Here is a 14617-nt window from a genome sequence, read left to right on the forward strand (position 1 = left end):
CCCCTGTTGCTCAAAAATGTTAATTGTCATCTGAGCCTTTAGTGAGTTGTGATCTTTTTACAAGTAACATCAGAGATCACTGATCACAGATCACCATAACAAATAGAATCATAATGAAAACATTTGCAGTATAGTGCGAAGTACTGAAATGTGACCCAGAGACATGAAGTGAGCAAATGATCTTGGAAACACGGTGCCAACAGACTTGCTCAATGCAGGGTTGCCACAAACCTTCAATTTGTTAAAAAATAAAAAGCACAATATCTGCCAAGTGCAATAAAATGAGGTTTCCCTGTAATAGTAAGAAATAAATGGAAAGCAATTTATAACACAATTTCTCGTGTCCCATACAACTACAGTAAATAATGTAATGAAGGAGTCAGATGCTTGCACTTATAAAGAAGACTCTTGAGAGTCCCTTGGACTGCAAGGAGATCAAATCAGTCAATCCTAAAGGAAATCAACCCTGAATATTCCTTAGAAGGACTGATGCTGAAGCTGAAGCTCCAATACTTTGGCCACCTGATGTGAAGAACTGACTCCTTGGAAAAGACCCTGATGCTGGGAAAGATTGAAGGCAGAAGGAGAAGGGGATGACAGAGGATGAGATGGTTGGATGGCATCACCAACTCAGTGGATGAGTTTGTGGAAACTCTGGGAAGTGTTGGACAGAGAAGCCTGGCGTGCTACAATCCATGGGGTTGCAAAGAGTCGGACACGACTGAGTGACTGAACAACAACAACAATAAATAATAAATCTGGTTTCCAGAGCAATAAGACTAAATTGTGTTTACACTTTTTCTTTAAATTCCTTATTTGGAATAAAGGCTAAATAAAAAGTATTTAAAAGTTAAAGTGGAATCCTTTCAAGGGGGTTAGCTGAAAACTCAGACTGATCAAGATACTTTGTCCTGGTGACTGACAATATCTAACACCACAAGAGGCAATGCTGTTGATGACACAGTCTTCTAAATAAACATCCAGAATGGTAGATGGCTCTTGGTAAAGTTCTAAGTAAACATCACAATGTCTGTTGAGTTTTCAATGTATTTACATTCTTGGAAAATTCAGTGTGTACCAAAATAGTGCAAAAAAAAAAAAAAGTGTTTTTATGTACAGTGGAGTGAGACATTAGGCTCGGTTCCTTATAAATAGGCGTTTCACCTGTGGGAGCATCAAGTGGAGAGTTAGAAAGTCACGTAGGAGACAGCACACTCCTCCGTGGTGTGGGGTAACTGCCTCACTGCAGGTTGTTCAGAATTTCTGGCCCTCACATGTATAGGGTGGGAACACGAACTGCATCCTTGAGAAACAAAGAAGTACCCACACACCCAGATTTGTAAAATAGCTTCTAAGTGTCCAGTAGGGAAGCAGATAAGCCACAACGCGCTGGGCAGCAGTGGTGAAGCCCTCCGCACCTGCGTACCCCTTCTCAGTGTGTCTCGTTGGTCTAAAGCTCATTGTTGCAAAGTGAATTTAATTCCTATAATCAAGGATTTGCAGCGTTGGGAAAAAATGACTAACTTTCAGTTACAAAGGAACTAGAAAGGACTTTCTCGAGACTCCTGCATATCTTGAATTCCCCTATCCTGGTTCCCCTGCTGTCGCCTGTAGTATGTAATGGGACATTTTATAATTTGCCACAATTATTTGCTGGCTTCACACACTCCTCTTCTTGGGGACTAGTGTCCTATTATCTATCAGTGACGCCAAGCTTACCATGATGCTGGGACTGTAAAAAGTGCTCCACAAAGAAGTTGGATTAAATAGATGAATATGGTTGTCATTTGGTTGCTCAGAGCAGAGCTCAGCCAACTTTCTCCATAAAGGGCCAGAGAGGAAATATTTTTGACTTGTGGGCCTGGTGACAACAAATCAGCTCCACTGTAGTGGTGGAAAAGCAGCTATAGGCACTGCGTAGCTAAGTGAGGGCCGCTGTATACCAATAAAACTTTATTTACAAAAATTGGCTTGGCCAGCAGGATGTTTCCTGACCTCTGGCTTATACTATGGTGCTAATGAGGCCATTATCAAGACTCACTTTGGATCTTCATTGGTCAGTTTAATTGTAGTACTAAAATTTCTAACCCTGGCCAATAGTCTTAAAGGTGCATTGTCCCTGCGGGAGAACTGACCAAAGCAGAAGGATAGAACGTGCATCCATGCAGACTGTGGATCATATAATTCAGAACTGCCACTCACAATGCCTTCTTTAAGAGCTCAGTCTTTCTAGGGCAGCTGAGTCCTGTTGTCTTCCCATTAGTAGGGAAGAGCACGGCCATTTATTTGAGTATCTGCCATGTGCCCGGTATTTTATATGTTGTCCATTATTTCATTAAGGACAATTATCCTCAGAGGCATGAGTGTTATCATTTCTGCTTTTCAAACGAAGAGACTGAGTCACAGGAAGTTAAATAATTTACTCAAGGTCACAGATGGGACATAGTGAATTCTATGTTGGCCTTTCCAACACCAAAGTTTGTTTTCTTTGCACTCCACCATCACAGAGTTATTATCGTAATAACTCTGATGCTGGTGCATGAGAAACCAAACGGAATGTAATGTTCCTGGCGAGGCAGGCTGCTGCAGCAAGTTAGTATTTATGGTCTTTCAGTCTCAGCTGAATTTCTGCTGTCGACTTTGTTAATTATGACAGTTCTTCTTTTATAGTCATTAGAGCCTGTCACTGAATTATGATCTTACGTCGTCAAGTATATCTAAATCACAGAGATTTAACTTTGGAAAGAATCGCTCCTAGACGTACAAGTATTTTTACCCAGTAGTCATTGTAATACAACTGTAGTCTCACTTAAACTAAGGGGAAATTTAAATGGGGCGAACATAATAATGACTCTCATTTTCCCTATGCAGTTTGTCTCTGTTGTGGTAAACCAATGTGAGCCTCACAGGAGTTTTAAAAACTGGTCATCTCTTTTCTGTACTTGTGGCCATCTTCAGGGTAAAGATACGGTTATGAGAAGTTAAAGAAAATTCTATAATTCAAAATCCCCTTATACCTAGATTGTGTTCCTAAGACTGGAAGGAAGTGAAAATTGGGGCAAAGAAAACACATTTATCTTCAGAGTTTGAAGCTTGAGTTTCCTAAGGCTGGTTAATTGTACTTGCCATTTGTTCTGTCTTCTTGCCAAACCATGGTATAAATCTAGATTCATCTTTTCTATCTTGCTTCTTTTGCTTCTTTCCTTTTTTCTTCCCTCCTCCACTCCCTCTCTTTATCTGGTTATGTATTTCTATGTCTGTTCATCCATCCATCTATTTCTAGATATCTATCTAGATATCAGTCTAACCTCCAGGTTTTAAAAAAATCTTATTTGTCTATGTTGTGTCGCGTGCAATCTTGTGTTGTGGCACATGGACTCTCTAGTTGTGGCGCGTAGGATTCGTTGTTTAGTGGTATGTGTGGGATCTTAATTCCCAACCAGCGATTGAACCTGTGTCCCCTGCATTGCAAGGTGGATTCTTAACCACTGGACCACCGGGGAAGTCCCAAACCTTTAGTTTTTAATCGTAATCTATAGGCTGAGTTCTCCCATGGAGCCACCGACTCTATCATACTTGTATTGTGCTTTTCTCACCAATCTTCAGTTTATATCCGCCTCTCTAAATAGTCACGGTTATTGTCCGATGCAAAAGAAGAAAAGTATGCAATGTCTTTCTAATGTAGTTGTGTCCACTGTTTGCTTGTTCCAGCATTTCCATCACAAAGATTCTGTGTTGTGAGATGGAAGAGCCCAGGAAGTGCAGGAAATGAATTCCACTGAACTTGGTGCCTTTTGTAGTGATTTTCCAAAAGACTGGGTTAAAAATCAACAACAACAACAACAAAAAGCACACCCCAGTGACCATCCAGAGAAGTTTGTAAATCCCAAAGATCATCATCTTTTGCTCGGGTGGAATACATACTAGTGCATCATGCTTTGAACATGTGAAAACCAAGACCTGCTGTGAGACACTTCAGTTTTGGACCAAAAGCCTTCAAAGGCTTCCCGGTCTCTAAATGAGGCTTTGAAGTAAAGCCCTGGGGAGGGGGGAGCGGGGAGGGATGGGAGCAAGCTCACCCCTCTGCAAGGCCACTGTGTTATTTCAGGCTTTTGATTTCCAGCTGCAAAGCAAACAAGACCCCCCGGTGCTCTGACTTACCCCAGGTTATCTTTATGGACAGAAGGGGCTAAATTTCCAACTAGGCCAAAGATAGAGCTCATCAGTCCAGTTTATTTATGTATCCAGACATCTGCAAACTTGTCCTTATTTTGATTTTGTTATCATCACAACGCCCTTTGACATTGCATTTGGTGTTGTGAAAATGAAAGCTTAATGATATGCGTTGATTTGAAAATATGCTGTGGTGGAAACCAACGATAGGCAAAGCATTGACTGGCAAAGCCAAGTGCAAGCTTCTTTCTCCTTTCTGCCTCCCCAGGTAGAGAGGGAGCCACACATTCACTTTCCCAACTGCACTTGCAGCTAGGGTGGACACGGAACCCAGTTCTAGCCAATGAGATGTTCGTCCTACTGGCTTTTGGGAACGCTTTCTGCTTTCCCTGGTAAACGGGACATTTGGGCTGGTGCCCTCTTTTCCCTTTTTTCTTTTTTTTCCTTTATTATATGCACATAAGCTGCCTGGAGCTTCTGCAACCATTTTGTGACCAGTGATCATTATGAAGATGAAAAGTCAGTGTGCTAAGGGTGCTAAAGATGGTGGGAGGAAAAGATTGAACAGTATTAGGTCCTTGATAGTTTCATTGAACAGCCAAACCAACATTAGCTGTAACCAGTTTTTGGTTACAGCTTTGTTCTGTGAGATAAATGAGTCCTTGTTTGTTTCAGCCACCGTTTGTTGGGGACTCTGTTATTTGAGGCTGAAGGCCTTCTTAACTGATAAAGTATAATAGTCAATCAATGGTAATACAGAAAAGCCTCGGTCTACCGCCATCCAAAAAAGGGTTAGGGTTAGGGTTAGAGTTATTTCTAACTCTCTCAGGAGAGTTATTTCTGACTTTCACTTTTAGCTATGAGACCCAGTTTCAGATGCACACTACCAGTCTTCTATTAATTAAGGAACATATCTATGGAATAGTGAATCTGGCTTCACAGATCTGACTTGGTGCTCCTTGTGGGCTGGTTAGTGCATTATCCAGTAATTAAGGATGCCACTAAGATGCACACGAACACAGCATTTTCATTGAATACCTTCTCACTCATTTCCTCAGGTTAATTTATTTGATAATAAAACATGTTCTTTTCTTCTCAGGGCTCCCAAGAATACGTTTACTGTTGGAAAAACATCAAGTTATAAAAACCCTAAGTTATAAGAACTTTTAATGGGAAGTAATTTGTAACACTTATACCAACCACTGAATATACATAGTAATCCATACAGACAAGAAGAAATTCTGAGTGATTAAAGTCCATAAACCTGCATACTTGACCCTCAGCGAACAATATGTTGCTTTTTTTCTGAACCAGACATGTGATTTCTGAGGTACAGGGCTTTATTGTGTTCAGCCTTCATGGTTTCCTGAGAATCTAGAGGAAATGCCAAGCTTAAAGGAGGCAAGAAGTCTTCTTCTCCTCCATGTTTTATTGGTCTGGGCAACAATCACTGCTTGTCTCGCTCCCTCTAAGGAAAGTAAGTCACCAAATCCATTTTCTATTTTGCCAGAGGGAAGAGGACTTTATTACTTTCGTTTGGTGTTCCCAGAAGAGTAATTAAATGTGACCTACAAGGCAAGCTTAGGAATTAGTCTGGGGTCTAACTCAAACTTCTCTTTTTATATAACTTACATTTTGAAGAACTGCAGACCCAATTTACAGATAAAGTAATTCCTTTTAATAAGAATGAAATACGTACCTGGAAAACTATGTACTGCTTAGATGTCATCCTAAAATGAGAATGTCTGAGTAGCTGGAATTTAGAAAGTGTTTCACTGGTATCATCATCTAGTTTCTAGAATGTGCCTCCTTCCATGATCCATAGTCTATTAACACATCCATTATACAAATGGGAGTCAGTTTGTGTGAGGTGGATGGACCTAGAGCCTGTTATACAGAGTGAAGTAAGTCAGAAAGAAAAAAAAAACAAATATCATATATTAATACATGTATATGGAATCTAGAAAATGGTACTGATGAAACTGTTTGCAGGACAGGAATAGAGACGCAGGTGTTGAGAACAGACCTGTGGACCCAGCAGGGGAAGGAAGGCGTGGACCGAATTGGGAGAGGAGCAGTGACGTATATACACCGCTATGTGTGAAATAGACAGCCGTTGGGAAGCCCCTATATACCACAGGAAGCTCTGCCAGGCGCTCTGTGATGACGTAGAGGGGTGGGATGGGATGACATAGAGAGGGAGGGAGGTTCAAGAGGGAGGGGACTTACGTTTACTTATGGTTGTATGGCAGAAATCATCACAACGTTGTAAGGCATTTATCTCCCAATTGAAAATGAAATTAAGAACCGCCCCCCCTCCCCCGCCGCCACCAAACATCCATTCTAGAACTTTTTACTGCACTAGGGATTTCTTTCTTCTTCTTCTATTTTTTTTTTTTTTTTTGGCACCAAGGGTTTCTGCACGTGCCTGCTTCCTCTTCTAGATTGTGAATTCCTAAAGGGCATTGGCAGAGTTTGGTTTATCTCTGTGTTCCCCCACGTTTCCTAGTGTCAAGATTTCATAATCATATGACAGCTGATAAATGTTTGTTGAATTTTATCTGTGCGGTTGTAGCCTTGTAATCTCTTGATCACATGGGCGGCTGACCTCTGAGTCACCCACTCAGATGATTCTTAGCTAGGCTTCTGAGACTGTCCAAAAGATCAATTGGTTAGTATCACCAAGCTCTGATTCTTTGGTGTTATATAATTATGCTGCAATTAAGCTAAAAATAAGCAGCATATTTAAATAACCCAAACAGAATTAAGGCAAATGGGTGATTCACACAAATGGCCTCATTTCTCTTTTCTTGGTAGATAAAATTGAGTGTATCATCAAACAGGTTGAATCTTTTCCAAGACTGACTGGCTTCACTTAAGGCAAGCACACTTACAGGAAACATGGATTGATGTGAAAATAAAATTCAGTTCAGTTCAATTCAGTCGCTCAGTCGTGTCTGACTCTTTGCGACCCCAGGAACCTCAGCACGCCAGGCCTCCCTGTCCACCACCAACTCCCGGAGTCCACCCACACCCATGTCCATTGAGTTGGTGATGCCATCCAACCATCTCATCTTCTGTCATCCCCTTCTCCTCCTGCCCTCAATCTTTCCCAGCAGCAGGGTCTTTTCAAATGAGTCAGCTCTTCACATCAGGTGGCCAAAGTATTGGAGTTTCAGCTTCAACATCAGTCCTTCCAGTGAACACCCAGGACTGATCTCCTTTAGGATGGACTGGTTGGATCTCCTTGCAGCCCAAGGGACTCTCAAGAGTCTTCTCCAACACCACAGTTCAAAAGCATCAATTCTTTGGCACTCAGCTTTCTTCACAGTCCAACTCTCACATCCATACATGACCACTGTAAAAACCATAGCCTTGACTAGACGGACCTTTGTTGTCAAAGTAATGTCTCTGCTTATCAATATGCTATCTAGGTTGGTCATAACTTTCCTTCCAAAGAGGAAGTGTCTTTTAATTTCATGGTTTCAGTCACCATCTGCAATGATTTTGGAGCCCAGAAAAATAAAGTCTGACACTGTTTCCACTGTTTCCCCATCTATTTCCCATGAAGTGATGGGACTAGATGCCATGATGTTAGTTTTCTGAGTGTTGAGCTTTAAGCCAACTTTTTCACTCTCCTCTTTCACTTTCATCAAGAGGCTTTTTAGTTCCTCTTCACTTTCTGCCATAAGGGTGGTGTCATCTGAGTTTCTGAGGCTGTTGATATTTCTCCCAGCAATCTTGATTCCAGCTTGTGCTTCTTCCAGCCCAGCGTTTCTCATGATGTACCCTGCATATAAGTTAAATAAGCAGGGTGACAATATCCATCCTTGACGTACTCCTTTTCCTTTATGGAACCAGTCTGTTGTTCCATGTCCAGTTCTAACTGTTGCTTCCTGACCTGCATACAGATTTCTCAAGAGGCAGGTCAAGTGGTTTGATATTCCCATCTCTTTCAGAATTTTCCAGTTTAGTGTGATCCACACAGTCAAAGGCTTTGGCATAGTCAATAAAGCAGAAATAGATGTTTTTATGGAACTCTCTTGCTTTTTCCATGATCCAGTGGCCATTGGCAATTTTATCTCTGGTTCTTCTGCCTTTTTAAAAACCCTTCAGGTATGACCTAAATCAAATCCCTTATGAGTATACAGTGGAAGTGAGAAATAGATTTAAGGGACTAGATCTGATAGAGTGCCTGATGAACTATGAATGGAGGTTCGTGACATTGTACAGGATACAGGAATCAAGACCATCCCCAAGAAAAAGAAATGCAAAAAAGCAAAATGGCTGTCTGAGGAGGCCTTACAAATAGCTGTGAAAAAAAGGGAAGTGAAAAGCAAAGGAGAAAAGGAAAAATATACCCATTTAAATGTAGAATTCCAAAGAATAGCAAGGAGAGATAAGAAAGCCTACATCAGTAATCAATGCAAAGAAATAGAGGAAAACAATAGAATGGCAAAGACTAAAGATCTCTTCAAGAAAATTAGAGATACCAAGGGAACATTTCATGGAAAGATGGGCTCAATAAAGAAAATAAAATTAGGGCATTCATTTTCCCCCCCCTTTTCAATTTGTCTGCAAATAACATTCTTTTAAATAGTAAATTTAAAGTCTAACTATTTTAATTTTATTCATCTAATTAAAAATTTTTAAAAATTTGTTTTGCCATGCTGCACAGTGTTCGGGATCTTAGTTCAGACCAGGAATCAAACCTGTAAGGGAGCATGGAGTCTTAATCACTACACTACCAGGGAAGTCCCCTGACTCAATTTTTAAAAATCAGCTGAAAAGAAAAAAAATAAGAAAAGTCCCAAAGTGGCCTTTTCTGGGGGGGAGAAATGGGAGCCTAGGAGCTAAAGATAGGAGGGAGATATTCTCCCTGAAATCCCTTTGTTAACATCTATTGAAAGATAAAGACAAATAAATTTCAATACAAACAAAATGGAAGGACTTGTGCAGCCTGATTCTAAGATTTACTAAAATGACCTCATTGTAACTTGATTACATTTGTGAAGACCCTGTTGTCAAAGAAAGTCACGTTCACAGGGATCAGGCGTTTGGACTTTGACATCTCATATTAAGGGACATAATTCAACCCACAATGATTGTTCATAGCAGCTTTACTGGAAATAACTGTTTATGGAAACAACCCAGATGCCCACCAACTGATGGATGGGTAACAAATTGTGGTACGTCCAAATAACACACTACTCACTAAGGAGTAAAACAGATTGAATTACACATGTATATAACACAGATGAATTTCAAAACTGTTTTGCTGAGTGGAAGAAGCAGACAGGCAAGAATACATCCTGTATGATTTCATATACATTAAACTCTTGAAATGACCTATCTAATCTATTTCAACAATAATACAAATCAGTGTTCGCCTCAGGCAAAGGATGTGGGATTGTTGGATTGACCGGCAGTACCCACTAGAGAACTTTCTAGAGAGATGAAAGATTTCTATATTTTGGCTTTGGGGGCATCACAAAGGTGTACGCAAGTGTCAAAACTCACTGAATTACCAAACTGAACACATTTTATTTTATATAAATTACATCTCAGTGAAGGTTACTTAAAAGTTCAATTGCAAGCAACTATTCAGTAATCTATGGCATAAAGCAAGATCTGTCTTTGTGAATATGTTCACGTTCTTGTATTTATTTAATATTAAGTATGAGTGGAGCAGCTGTGGAAGGTGTTAGGATTTATCCATCAGCCACTGGGCAGCAAGGGAATATCTATGTTTTTGTCTGTCCAGCATCCCTTTACCCTCCTCCCGGAAATAGCATTCACTCCTTTCCCTTCTCACATTTTAGTCGTAATTTTAGGGGGACCTCCACTCGTAATGGACTTCTTGCCTATTGTCACCTCCTCGTCTGTTCCCTCTTCGCTCCTTCCATCTCCTCTCTCCCACCCTGCCGACGGGAGCATTTCCGTGTTCCATGAAGTAGAAGGTAATAATGCCGAGCTAGGGTAAAGCTGTAGGGAAAGGAGGAAGAGAGAGAGGACACCTTGCAAGCATGCCCTCTCTGGCTTTGGAAATCTGCCAATTATCCCCTACTCCATTATTTCTAATTTCTCGAGCCAAGAAAACAATAAAATTTCCCTTTTTGCTAAGTAAGTTAAAATTCAGCTTCTTTCAACTCCAACCAAACATATCTTAGCATATTAGAATTTTGAAAAATCCTATTAGCTCTAATCAGGTTGCTTCATACAAAGGACTGTTTCTGCAAATACATTCACTAGTCTATACAACATTTTCAAACTGTCCATGTCCCTTCTAACTAGCATCACCCTGGACTCCTCCACCTCCCAGTACTCCAGAGGTCGTGTTGTCCAGCATACCAGGAATCTAACTTTTATTTTTTTCAACTTTAATTGGTGGTGGTGGTGGTTTCTTTACTGTCTGAGCCACCAGGGAAGCCCGAGGTGGTGCTAATGATAAAGAACCTGCCTGCCAATGCAGGAGACGTAAGAAACTCGGGTTCAATCCCTGGATCTGGAAGATCTCCTGGAGGAGGGCATGGCAACCCACTCCAGTATTCTTGCCTGGAGAATCCCATGGACAGAGGAGCCTGGAGGGTTATGGTCCATAGGGTCACAAAGAGTCAGACACGACTGAAGCAATTTAGCACAGTGATGATTTAGTCACTAAGTCGTCTATGACTTGTGACTCCATGGACTGTAGCTTCCAGGCTCCTCTGTCCACGGGATTTCCCAGGCAAGAATCCTGGATTGGGTTACCATTTCTTCCTCCAGGGGATCTTCCTAACCCACAGATTGAACCCAGGTCTCCTGTATTACAGGCAGATTCTTTACCACTGAGCCACCAGGGAATCCCTTCAGCTTTTATTAAATAGCATAAAATAGGGTGAGACATTCTGATAGTTGCTTTACTTGTTGCGGTACTTTGAACAGGAAGGCAATGTGTTAAAACTAAGCCTAGATTTAAAGTGTAAATTAACAAAAATTTAAAAATGTAAATTGCTATCAAGTTGGGTCTTCTTCATCTAATACTTCTGGAAGTGGTCATTTCAACCCCCAAATGAGAGTTTACATTTACTGCTCTTCAGTTTAATTCTGATTTGTTTTCTCTTTCTACTATTTTAGAATCCCAGTGAATCCTTAGTCTGTCATCTCAATATTCTTCTCAGTTTTGTTTCATGCATTAAAGCAATAGAATTGGAGGGGAGCGATGACTTTTTGATGAGTGTCTATGTTAGTTCTGGTGTTTTCCTAAGCGCTCACCAAGGTCTGTTCAATAATCAGTTTGGGAATTTCCCTGGAAGTCAACAGGAAGCTGATGGATCAGCAGCTTTCTACGTCTCTGTGAGCAACCAATTCTCCCTTTTATGACCATCAGGAAACAGTTTTCTATCTTTAGCCTTTTGGCATTTCCTCTGTTCTCCAGGGGATTGTGATGACCATTAATGTAGCTCTCTGATCTCTTCTTCTGTTGATTTTGGTAGAAATTTGGGAGGCCAAAGGCTTGTACTCATTTCAGGCAACTTGGTATTCCCTAAATATCTCCTCATTTCTCTGGGTTTTTTGGTCTCTTCCAGTTTTAATCTCATTTTCCTTCATGGAGACAAATGAAACAAGATGAAAATGTAGTTATTTAACTCCCTACATTACTGACATCACCAAACCTCGCTGAGCATCCCTTTCCCATGGTATTCTTGTGGGGATAAAGCAGGTGGTGCAGAGCAAAGAGCAGGTGTGAGATAACTGGTAGTGAGGGGTTGGGCATGTAGCCTCAGAGCTGCTGCTCAAGTGGGTGATCCCTGGGGTTGGACACCACTGATAGAGGAGGTTCTGCCGGGGAGGAAGGGCGTATAACAGTTGCTTTTTGGGGAAATGGTATCTCTGCACATGTTCTTATTGCCAAGTGTTCTGTTCCTTCTGGGTGAACAGCCAAAGGCAAGTCTTCTGTTCCTGAGAAAAACTGAGACAAATTAGCCTCTGTGGACTACATGGAAAGAATCCAGATGTGGGCACCTAGGTACCAAAAGGCAAGGGGGCTGAGATTCAGGGAGCCCAGTGGTCAGCAGTGCAGCTTGACATCCTCAGTCAGACAGATGCAGGAGGGGATTGGTGGGCATTCGAATGACTGAGGATGAGAACTGCAAACTGACAGCATGAACAGCTCCATCCAACCTCCACACCAAGAGACTTGGCTGAACTCTAACATGGCTCGTATTAGCTTAAAGCCTTGTTCCTAGGATGATGACCTAGCCCCCTTGAAATGCCTGCCTCAGAAAGCTCAATGCTAGAGACTTCCCTGGTGGTCAGCTGTTAGGACTCAGTCCTAACAATGTTCCCAATGCAGGGGACCTGGGTTCCATCCCTGGTTAGGGAAGAGCCTGTATGCCGAAACTAAGAACCTGGAAGCCACAACAAAGAACCTGCTTGCTACAACAAAGACCTGGCACAGCCAAATAAGTAAAGAAATATCAAAACAGAAAGCTCAATGCTAAAAGAATTTACTCTTTGTTCTAGCCCAAACCTAACTACAGACCCCTGACCTCCCTTTGTATCAAGGAGATCCAACCAGTCCATCCTAAAGGAAATCAGTCCTGAATATTCATTGGAAGGACTGATGCTGAAGCTGAAACTCCAATACTTTGGCCACTTGATGCAAAGACCTGACTCATTTGAAAAGACCCTGATGCTGGGAAAGATTGAGGGCAGGAGGAAAAGGGGACGACAGAGGATGAGATGGTTGGATGGTATCACTGACTCAGTGGACATGACTTTGAGTAAACTCCAGGAGTTGGTGATGGACAGGGAGGCCTGGTGTGTTGCAGTCCATGGGGTCACAAAGAATTGGACACAACTGAGCGACTGAATTGAACTGACTTCTCTTTTCTTCGAGTATTAACTTTAATAAATTTACAGCTATAAGTCTTTTCTCTGTCAGTCTGTGCTCCATCTCCTATAACCCAGAAATGTTTTTCTCAAGGACCTGGAAGCCATCTCTTTGAAATGCAGTCATCAAGAAGGGTAGCCCTTGTCTCCCAGTCTCTGTGGGAAGAGAGGTGTTTACCTCTCATGCCCAGCAGTTGACAGACATAGTTGCTTGATCACAGTGACCGATCACCCCCCTTGACATTCTTTAAGACTTTTCTTTGAGCCCACACCAGCATTTAAAAAGCTTCTCACCTTTTATTTTAGCAGAGTTGAGCTTGGCTTACACTGGGGTCTCCCCTTCTGCAATAGCCTGAATAAAAGCTGTTTTACCATTTTAAAGTAAGCATGCAGTGAATAATTCCTCTTCAACAAAGAGTTCAGATCATGGTTGGTCTGAGATAGTAGGGTGCAGCCAAACTTTCAAGATGAGAGGTGTCAGTGGATCCAGTATGGTGTCCTGCAAGTGGCACGAGGAGGAAGCAGGAGGTAGGTTTGGTGACAGTCTTCTTTGGGGGCAAGATGAACAGTTGCTGGCCTGGTGATAACACTATCAGAGTGTCAGATCATTGAGGTGATAACAGAGATAGTTCATAAACTATGAATCCAACCGGAGGCTTCTCATGGGTACTATAGGGCTCTGTCTTTAGCTCTGTTAGCCTCTGTATCAGTTGTTTAGAGAAATGTTTGAAAGGGATGTGAATAGCACTTGTGATGGTCTGATTATGATTCCAAATAATCTCAAAGGTTTGACTAAAGAGCTAAAATTGTCAGGCAGAAATGGGACGGGAAGAAGTACAGAGATACCGATACTCAAAGCAGGGCAGGCCATGGAATTCACATGGCCCAGTGCAAAGTGGAAATGAAGGGTCTGGGAAGGGGAAGTCAGTCTCCCTCACACAAGCCCACTGCCCCACTTGAAACATCCACTTCAGGATGCTCCCTCATCTGGATCAAGGGTGAGTGAGAGGGTGAACGTGCTATGGTACCCATGAGGCCACTTCAGGATGCTCCCTCATCTGGATCAAGGGTGAGTGAGAGGGTGAACGTGCTATGGTACCCATGAGGCCACTTCAGGATGCTCCCTCATCTGGATCAAGGGTGGGTGAGAGGATGAACATGCTATGGTACCCATGAGTCCACTTCAGGATGCTCCTCATCTGGATCAAGGGTGGGTGAGAGGGTGAACGTGCTATGGTACCCATGAGGCCACTTCAGGATGCTCCCTCATCTGGATCAAGGGTGGGTGAGAGGATGAACATGCTATGGTACCCATGAGTCCACTTCAGGATGCTCCCTCATCTGGATCAAGGGTGGGTGAGAGGATGAACGTGCTATGGTACCCATGAGGCCAAGGCAAGAGGGCCTCCACATTGCTGTGCCCCAAGACACCACGGGGTGCATGCTTGACCCTAACGTTCCCAGGCCTCTGTCCAGGCCTCTGCTGAGGGTGAGGGCGACAGTGGCTATGCAATGAGGATGCAGAGGAGTGGTGAGCTGAGACTGAGACCCATCTCAGGCAGTGGGGGAC

At 42.2% G+C, this 14617-nt stretch overlaps 2 long non-coding RNA genes across 6 annotated transcripts in view; one reads left to right on the forward strand and one right to left on the reverse strand.

Moving 5' to 3' along the window:
- Positions 1-14617, forward strand: part of LOC133258286 (uncharacterized) — a 388335-nt gene that overhangs the window by 214213 nt on the left and 159505 nt on the right. The window lies entirely within an intron of this gene.
- On the reverse strand, positions 5123-6979 carry LOC133258285 (uncharacterized). 2 transcript variants are annotated; one of them, XR_009739906.1, is made up of 3 exons: positions 6200-6979; positions 5873-6060; positions 5123-5292 (listed from the first exon to the last, which is right to left on the reverse strand). It is a non-coding gene; the product is annotated as an uncharacterized LOC133258285 (long non-coding RNA). The 2 variants fall into 2 exon arrangements; XR_009739905.1 differs by lacking the exon at positions 5123-5292 and adding an exon at positions 5338-5741.

Source organism: Bos javanicus, chromosome 12 (genome assembly GCF_032452875.1).
Source record: "Bos javanicus breed banteng chromosome 12, ARS-OSU_banteng_1.0, whole genome shotgun sequence".
Lineage (NCBI taxonomy): Eukaryota > Metazoa > Chordata > Mammalia > Artiodactyla > Bovidae > Bos > Bos javanicus.